This window comes from Pan paniscus, chromosome 6, assembly GCF_029289425.2.
Source record: "Pan paniscus chromosome 6, NHGRI_mPanPan1-v2.0_pri, whole genome shotgun sequence".
NCBI lineage: Eukaryota > Metazoa > Chordata > Mammalia > Primates > Hominidae > Pan > Pan paniscus.
Genome location: NC_073255.2, coordinates 178,683,315 through 178,691,662, shown reverse-complemented (window position 1 = coordinate 178,691,662; position 8,348 = coordinate 178,683,315).

The window sequence follows — 8,348 nt, the reverse complement described above, 5'->3', positions numbered from 1 at the left end:
CCCAGATACACAGTGGATCCTTTCATTATGTATATTCAAAACTATCCTCATTTCAAGACAGTTATCGAACATAGTGTTAAATATTAGATTTTTTCATTGTATTGCTGTTGTTCTTTATGAATTCCAAATGTATGTAATGGATCTACTTAGCCTACCTTATCTCTTTAATCTTGCCTATTTTTCTCTAATATTTTATACCCCTTTAATTGTTTCAATTTCATAATTCAGCTATTTCTATTTCTTTGCTCAATACATTTTATTTTACTTTCAGTCTAATGTACTCTTTCTTAGGAACTTGTAATTTTTTTATTTCTTAGATGCCTTTGTTTCTTTTCAAAATTTATTTAACTCTTATTTTATATATTACTCCTTTTAATCCATTACTCTTTGTTGTTATATTGGTAAATAAATAAGGTAGAGATAGTGGCAGATTATATTACTTAGACACATGCCACTCCTGAGAATTTCAAGAATGCCTAAGAAATAATAAAGATTTATGCAATAGAAAATAATTAAAATAGATACTACCTTATTAATCAGCTTTAGATGGAGAATAAATATCTATTAATCAACTTGGCAAGACTAAATTTTCTGATGTAAATGTCGTTCTTGTATGTTGTTGTAAATGTTTCTCAAGAGAGTCAGTGACCTCCCCTCTCTGGTTCTTCTTTCAGCTACTCACCTATTTTGATCTTTTATCTGTGATTAGCCACAATACATTCTCCTTACCTCTTCCCCTATATCCAGATGGACATTCAGTTCTAGTGCTTCAAATCTTCCTTAATCCTCACTTAATAGAGATATTCTCGAGCATTCCCCAAGCTCATTTATTTAAAAATCAATAGTGAAAATAAAATTGGGTGAAAATGATTTTTATTTCGAGTATAATAAAATTGTACTATAATAAAAGAATGTGAACACCCATGACATACACCTTAAACTTTGTACACACATATATAGACACACACACAAACTTTGTGTATATATATACACACATTTATATATGAGGAATACATTTATATATGTGTGTGTGTATATATATATACACACACACATATATACATATATATACATACATATATACACACATATATACATATATACATATATATACACATATATACATATATACACATATATACATATATATACACACACACACATATATATATCCTCTAGGCATGCTGACCTCTGTCATGGATACATTTCAGAGAACATTTCTGTGTGATTTTGATCTGTTTTAGATACCTGTCATCACTTTGCAGAAAGTCTATCCAAAACTTCAACTTTTTAAGTTGATTTTCCATAAATGTAAAATATAATTTGGGGCCTATATCCCTCTCCACATGCTAGTGACTTAGATAAGAATTTTCTCTCCCTTCTACCTTCACCTTATTTCAAACTTATATTCTTTCATCAAGACCCATTCAATTGCCACCTACTTGAGGATGTTTCCTTGACTGTCTCAAACAGAGTTAGAAACTTTTGCTCTTGTATACCCAATGCGATAGTTAATGTTGTGTGTCAACTCAAGTAGGCCATAATGGAGTAAACATTATTTCTGGATGTGTCTATGAGGGTCTTTCCAAATGAGATTAGTAGTTGAATTGGTGGACTCAGTAGACTGACCTCCCTAATGTGGACAAGCATCATCCAATCCACTGAGAATAGAGCAAAAGGTGGAGGAAGGGGAAATTCACCTCTTTTTTCAAGCCTCATTGCTTGAGCCGGGACATCTCATTTTCTTCTGACCTTAGACTGGGATTTACACCATCAGCTCCCCTGGTCCTCAGGCCTTCACACTTGGACTGAATTACACAACTGCCTTTCCTGGGTCTCCAGCTTTCAGATGGCAGCTCTTGGGACTTCTCAGCCTTCATAATTGTGTAAGCCAATTTTTCATTTATATAGATACAGATATGGGTAGCTATGTATCTTCATCTTATTCTATTTCTCTGGAGAACCCTGACTAATATACCATAGCACTTGTACATTATTAATCATGAATTACTTAACCCACTGTACTATAATTATTCACATATTTATCTGCCTCTCACAATTAAGATTGAGCTCCTCAAGGGCTGGCATTATGTCTTACTGTATCTTCTTTTCTCCATTGCAAAGAAGAATAACTAGCACTTGGTAGGCATTCAATAAATGTTAGTAAATTTTGTGTTAATAGTTTAAAGACACGTAAAGTAATCTACTTCACCTGTACAAAAAGAAATGCCACAAACATAATGTAACTTAATTTTAATCGACATATTTCAAAACAGTGTTACTTTTTAAAAGAAGATGTAAAATGAATAACTGGATGATAGTATCATTAATTAGATGTCCCCTGGTGTGTATACACTACTCCAAACAGGTGCTGACTGATGGCTCGCTGTAAGATAAAGTGAAATTTCTAGTAAAGGTTCCAGAGCATAAACTTCAGTCCCACACTACTAGTATGATTGGGGTGACTTTCATAATATATAGTCACTGGTCTTATCAGAGAGAAAGGATAACCGAGAAAAAATCATCCCTAGAAAGTTAAGATCATATCCTGAATGGGAAATACTGAGAATAGGTCTGAGCCTTGTGGATCAGAGCACTGACTATTGAAGATCAAAAAAAGGAGGTGTGGGAGGGTATACGAACATGCAGGGGAACAGAGGCATCTGTCTAGGAAAAGCATACTCTTTTAGAGGTGCGAGCAATTTGAAGTGGGAGGTGAATCTTAGAGCCTTGGAGATGAAGGGGAAGCAAGAGGCAAAAATTAGGGTCTTAAGAAAAACACGAGTATCAAAAAAAGTACCAACTCATCCTCTCCCAAAATAGCACCATTTACTAAAGAACAAGCACAATATGTCTAGTAACAGAAAGCATTGAGCACTATAGGAAGAAACATAGTAAACCATCCAGACAAAATGACAAACAAGTTTTCCTGCTGGATCAGGAAACCTCCAAAAATTTTGAAGCAACAGATAATAATAAATATACATATAATGCTTCTAAAACAACAAAATGAAAGGGAAAAATAAAATGTTCAGCTGACAAAAATATTCTCCAAATGTTCACAAAATTGAGGAAGACTATAAAATAAATCCCCAACATGAATTAGCCACAACTAAAAGGCATTTACAAATAGGAAACAACACTGGAAATCAGAATTTAAAAAAAAAACTCAGAATAGCAGTGCACAAAAAATAGCAACAGATGAAAAAAATAGTTAAGTAAATTTGAGAAAGAAATTTAAAAATCTGTTAAAAATATTTCAGAACCAAATAGTAAATTACAAGGTGCCCAAAGAGGACTATATTGAGTGAAATATAATAAATGGCATTGAAAAGAGGAACAAACACAGCCAAAAAATCAAATTAAATTAAAAGGCAGAAGTGTTAAGAGGGAATGCGATAGATTAAAACATTTAAAACTCAAAATATTCACATGCAATACATGAACCTTGATGGGATCCTTGATTTTTTTAAAAAAACTGTACACTTATTTGGGAAAATATTTGGAAATTGAAATGTAAAGTATACCTTTTATTACTGAAGTTGTTAATTTTCTCATGTGGAATGACAATGGTATTATTATATGGGAGAATGCAGTGTCTTCTTGGTACCAGAAATATAATAGATACTTAATATCTGTCATTCCTTTACTAATCATGTTGCAAATGAATTAAGAACATGGGAAGGACAGTAATTCACCAGACTAAATCTCTGCAAGCCATCTTAGACTACTTTGGCAGAGGAGTAGTGAACAGACCACGTAAGTGGTCTCCCACTGTGTTCACCATCAATGAGTTATATAAGATATTAAAGTCAACCCTGATCTTTGGATTTTAAAACAGACACTATAAAATTAATGGGCATCTAGAGATGGGCAGTCTGGATGTTAAAAGGTCAAGATTCCATATCATGATTGCTGGCATTGAAATATTTTGTATAGAAAATTTAAGATCTAAGTGAAAAGACACTTAAAACCCAGTCCATGTAACTCAAAAGGGCAGAATTGGACAATGGGAGGAAGTTACATTTAGTTTGATTAGTTGGTTAAATTTAAACTGTTGAATTCCTAAAGTTATGTTTTCACCACCCCTAGAGATGGTCAAGTCATGTTTCAATGTCCACCAAGTAATAATGTTATAAGAAGGATTCCTGCACCAAGTGGCAGGTGGATTTGGATGCCCTCCTCAGTGCCTTCTAAACTGTGGGACTCAGACTCAGTTGCATCACTCTCTTATTTGGGATTGTGATTCCTAGATGCTATTGTGCCACATATCATAATCCAAGGATTCCATCTAGCAAGCTGGGTTTCACATTCGACCTGTTACACAAACACCATCCCAGAGTTTCTCAAATGACTACATACACCCATGGTCCCTGACCAATGAAGAGAAATGTAAGGGGATCAAAGAATCTAAGAATCAGTCTCACCAGGACAGATTTTCTCCCAACCTCTAACATATCCTCCTTTACGAGTCTAATGAGGTTATAGAATCTGAACCATTTGTATCAGGATGATGCTGGCCTCATAGAATGAGTTAGGAAAAAGTCCCTCCTCCTCAATTTTTTGGAATACTTTCAGTAGGAATGGTACCAGTCCTTCTTTATACATCTGGTACAATTTGACTGTGAATCTATCTGGTCCTGGGATTTTTTCTTGGTTGCCAGTGTTTTTATTGCTGATTCAATTTCAGAACTTATTATTGGTCTGCTCAGGGATTTAGTAGCTTCCTGAAAACTGAATCTCTTGGTCTGGCTTACCTAACAAGTTAAAGCTCAGGCTTTATACTTTAAGTATAAAGCTCAAAGCTTTATACTTTAAGTTCTAGGGTACATGTGCACAACATGCAGGTTTGTTACATATGTATACATGTGCCATGTTGGTGTGCTGCACCCATTAACTCGTCATTTACATTAGGTATATATCCTAATGCTATTCCTCCCCCCCTCCCCTCACCCCACAACAGGCCCCAGTATGTGATGTTCCCCTTCCTGTGTCCAAGTGTTCTCATTGTTCAATTCCCACCTATGAGTGAGAACATGCAGTGTTGTTTTTTTGTCCTTGTGATAGTTTGCTCAGAATGATGGTTTCCAGTTTCATCCATGTCCCTACAAAGGACATGAACTCATCGTTTTTTATGGCTGCATAGTATTCCATGGTGTATATGTGCCACATTTTCTTAATCCAATCTATCATTGTTGGACATTTGGCTTGGTTCCAAGTCTTTGCTATTGTGAATAGTGCTGCAATAAACATACATGTGCATGTGTCTTTATAGCAGCATGATTTATAATCCTTTGGGTATATACCCAGTAATGGGATGGCTGGGTCAAATGGTATTTCTAGTTCTACATCCCTGAGGAATCACCACACTGTCTTCCACAATGGTTGAACTAGTTTACAGTCCCACCAACAGTGTAAAAGTGTTCCTATTTCTCCACATCCTCTCCAGCACCTGTTGTTTCCTGACTTTTTAATGATTGCCATTCTAACTGGTGTGAGATGGTATCTCATTGTGGTTTTGATTTGCATTTCTCTGATGGCCAGTGATGATGAGCATTTTTTCATGTGTCTTTTGGCTGCATAAATGTCTTCTTTTGAGAAGTGTCTGTTCATATCCTTCTCCCACTTGTTGATGGGGTTGTTTGTTTTTTTCTTGTAAATTTGTTTGAGTTCATTGTAGATTCTGGATATTAGCCCTTTGTCAGATGAGTAGATGGCAAAAATTTTCTCCCATTCTGTAGGTTGCCTGTTCACTCTGATGGTAGTTTCTTTTGCTGTGTAGAAGCTCTTTAGTTTAATTAGATCCCATTTGTCAATTTTGTCTTTTGTCGCCATTGCTTTTGGTGTTTTAGATGTGAAGTCCTTGCCCATGCCTATGTCCTGAATGGTATTGCCTAGGTTTTCTTCCAATGACTTTCTTCACAGAATTGGAAAAAACTACTTTAAAGTTCATATGGAACCAAAAAAGAGCCTGCATTGCCAAGTCAATCCTAAACCAAACGAACAAAGCTGGAGGCATCACACTACCTAACTTCAAACTATACTACAAGGCTACAGTAACTAAAACAGTATGGTGCTGGTACCAAAACAGAGATATAGACCAATGGAACAGAACAGAGCCCTCAGAAATAATACCACACATCTACAACTATCTGATCTTTGACAAACCTGAGAAAAACAAGAAATGGGGAAAGGATTCCCTATTTAACAAATGGAGCTGGGAAAACTGACTAGCCATATGTAGAAGGCTGAAACTGCATCCCTTCCTTACACCTTATACAAAAATTAATTCAAGACGGATTAAAGACTTAAATGTTAGACCTGAAACCAGACTAAGATTCTTAAGGGGTAATTCTTAGACCTTATCCCCAGAAATAGGATTTGTAAGAATAGTGACCAAGAAAAAGGTCTTCAGAAAATTAATGGCAAATACTTCATAAAATACTCCTTCATGCTCTAAGAATAGAAAATGTCTGCCTGTTAGTTCCCTAAAATATTTTATGTTGTATTAGTCTAAATATGAGACAGAGTTGTTCCTATGTAATGCAAGTGATAATGGACCAATTGTTTATCTTAAACCAAGTTCCCGAAACCAAGAAGTCGAAGAAAGGGAGAGCAAAAAAGAAAAGATTTTTTTTTTTTGCTTGATTTCTGACAGAGGGGTATGATTAAGAGGTTGGAAGAGTTGCAGAAGAGTCTCTCAAGAGAAAAATCTGAGTGATTTTTTGCCCTGATATATAAGTAGAAACCTAATAAAGGTGTGGGCCCTCTGAGAAGGAGATGATTGCTTTAATTCCTTACAAAGTTTTCAAAGTGGTGAAATAATTAGTCCCCTGTGAGTAAGTCAATGCAGAGAAACTTTTCAGGTTGAAAAAAATGATTTCCTCATTTGGAGATGCTTCCTGACATTTACAGATACTCAAAGACGGAGAGATTTCCACTTACATTCTGGTGGCATTTGGAGTTGATCTTTAATTAAGGATTTAACAGCTATCTACTAACTAGAGTTTAATATCTATAGCTTGTGTTCCTGTGATAGACTCGTGTGTACATGCATGCAAGCATGCACATAAATACCTGCATGTACCCAACCTCTCCATTTTCCAGCCCAACACCAGCAGCCTTGGACCAGTGGGTGCCCTGCACTGTGGATATCCATGCTGCAATTATAAGGGATGCTGCTCCTCTGGTAACAGTGTCAATGGCACTGACTTCTGAAGTGACTCACCTGGTTCCTTGTACTATTTAGGGCCTATTTGTATCTATTCTTTTTCTACTTTCCTAACCCTGACCCTTTTGCCAGGCTCAATCTAGTCCAAGAAAACAGCGAATTTCCTAGAGCTGTGTGATCTGAGCTATTCATATATGCTTCCTCTGCCTACAACTCCCTATGTACAGAATGTTGGAGGAGGCACTTCAAAATCTGCCCTCTCTTCATCCCTTACCCATCTATTCCCACCAACATACAGGTCTAGTTTATTCTCTCCCTCTGGTCCAAATTAAACCACATTCACTCAGAGTGGCCTAGTAACTCCCAAATGCCCTAATAAGTCCAGAGCCAGAAGACAGGGGATCACGCATCAGAGAGACTCAAGATTCCTAAAAAACAGACAGCTGACTCTTCTCCATGATAAAACAGTTAAGTTCCTGGGAAAATAAGAAACAAATAGCCTGCTTTTAAAGTTATGGGGGAAAAGGGTTAATTCTAGCCTTTACAACCTGGCAAGTATAATGCTGAAATACAGCCTACTGACAAGTATAATGCTGAAATAAAGCATCCAAGTATTCAAAAAACTTCGCTCATAGGAGTTTTCCCTTAGAAAGATGCTGGAAGATCTGCTCCATCAAAACTTGGAAGTAAACAGCGAAAGAAAAGGACAGATAGTTTGGAAAGAAGAAATGCAACACAGGAGAGCTGTGAAGGGATGTCCCTGGACAAGGACTGTGTCCCAGGCCTACAGAGGACACAGCTAGATCATTTGGGAAAAATACCGCTGGGTTTCAGATGTATGTAGAATCATCTTAGGGGGAAAATTTGCAAATACAAACAAAAATGTTTACAGGCACCTGTTAACTATAGGAAAAACACATTTGAGAATTAAGAAATGTTTATACAAGCAGATTACTACTAAATATGTACCAGAAGACATAGTTGAATACTCGGAAGAGTAGCACCATATAAGTAAAAGGAAAAGGGTAACAGTCTGTCACCTTTCTATGTAAGTTACTTATAATTATTTGATATTTTCAAAACTACACATGTATGACTTTAATTTTTTAAATATTTAAATTAAAAATACAAATATAGTGAAAATATCCCAGTCAATGATGGAAGTACCATTGAAAAA